The following is a 1,939-nucleotide window of genomic DNA, read 5'->3' as shown; positions in this document are numbered from 1 at the left end:
GGTGCAGTGAATCACGCCTGTAATCCCAGCACTTTGGGAGGTCAACGCAGGCAGATCACCTGAGGTCAGGAGTTCAGTACCAGCCTCGGCAACATGACAAAACCCCGTATCTACTAAAAGTACAAAAATTAGCTAGGCATGGTGGCATGCACCTGTAATCCCAGCTACTCGGGAGGCTGAGGCAGGAGAATCGCTTGAACCCAGGAGGCGGAGGCTGCGGTGAGTTGAGATCAAGCCACTGTATTCCAGCCTGGGTGACTGAGCGAGACCCTGTTTCAAAAAACAATAAAAATAAAAATAAAAATAAACTGAAAATGTTGGGTATAAATGATTCAACAAAGGAGAATTTCTCAGAAATTTTCTGTTTGTCTCCTTGGATTTAAACTCAGAATGGTGGCATAAATAGGCCTAATTAATTCAAGTTAAGAGGTAATATTGCAAAAAGACATAAAGAAAAGCTAGAAGAGAATTTATCAATAAACCCCCTTCCTCTCTGCTCTTATTTTATAAAAAGTAAATAGTAAACCCTCAGAAATGAGAGCATTCTAATCTCAAAGTCGAAAAAAAGAAAAATCCCAAAGGAAAAAAAAAGGTAATAAATCAAAATCAACCTTGTAATAGTCTTTTCCTAAAAAATGAAAGCAACAAACATAAAAAGACAGACTAAATGAATCTACATCACATTGAAAAATTACAGATTATATCTTTATTACATTGACTGGTTTTTCCTTGGAATCAGATTCCTTGCTGTTCCAATACGGCTTTAACCACTTCTTGGTGTCTCAGTTAAGAATGCTTGTCTCAGTTCAGCTTGGAAATTCACCACAGGTGCTTGCTGCTGCTGAGAAGGCCTCGGGTATAACTGACATTCTTGGTTCTCAAGAGGTGGTCCTTTTGCGTTTAACTTGGACTTCCACCTCTGGCACGTGCTGGTCTGTAGTCCGTCTCAGGTGTTAGTGATCCCTCGCTTTCTCCGTCGCGCCACTGACAGCTCCTCGGGCATCAGAGACCTCTAGCGGCCAGCCGCTCTGCTCTGCCAACAAAGATTTAAACACACACACAACACACACACACACACACACACACACACACAATCCCATTGCCCAGTGAAACACATGTTAATGCAATCTTTCTGGAACTTCTTTTTATGACAATTGTTTCTTCAAATAAAAGTTTTGTTTGTTCCCATGGAATTCTAAACATGCTTTTAAAGGAATAATATTTTAGAAATGTACTTACCTTGAAATATACAATTTTCCAAATAATATGCAGCCATCAGAAATTATGTTTATGGGAGCTATGTAATAATAATTAATAAACCCTACCATCTATAGACTGCCTACTATATTCCAGAGACTTCACGTACAACAACTCTAATCCTTACAACAACCCTTTGTAGCCTTCAGTATTTGACAGACCAGGTTTCGCTAGCTGTGTGGTCTTGCATAAGTACCCAACCACCCTGTCTTCAAGTTTCCTCACCTGTGAAAACAAGGATCTACCAGACCTATATCTGGACTTACTGAACATTCAAATGAGCTGATTCACATAAGGCACCTGGAACAGAGCTTGACACATCGTAAGCACTCAATACATGTCTATTATCACCCTCAAAAGGGGCGTGCCTTAAAATTTAAACATGACAGAATAAAATCAAACCATGACAAGTACCAGAAGAAGATGTAGGTGAACAGTATTATTATAACCCTGGGGTGAGCAAGACCTTTCTAAGCACACTACAAAAGGTAGAGACAGTAAAAGCAAAGGATTAATAAAACTGACCACTCAATGAAAAATCACTTCTGAACAGCAGAAAACACCACCAAGTTAGAAGAAAAGCAATAAATTGGAGGAAAAAAAGGCAGGGCATGGTGGCACACACCTGTAATGCCAGCTACTCGAGAGGAAGGGAAGGAGAATCACTTGAACCCGGGAGGCG

The 1,939-nt window shown here is 40.3% G+C and overlaps 1 pseudogene; it reads right to left on the bottom strand.

Moving 5' to 3' along the window:
• Positions 1-763: 763 nt before the first annotated feature.
• LOC100606889 lies at positions 764-1,276 on the bottom strand (annotated as a pseudogene).
• Positions 1,277-1,939: the final 663 nt, after the last annotated feature.

This window comes from Nomascus leucogenys, chromosome X (genome assembly GCF_006542625.1).
Source record: "Nomascus leucogenys isolate Asia chromosome X, Asia_NLE_v1, whole genome shotgun sequence".
NCBI lineage: Eukaryota > Metazoa > Chordata > Mammalia > Primates > Hylobatidae > Nomascus > Nomascus leucogenys.
This window is presented reverse-complemented; position numbering and strand designations above follow the sequence as displayed.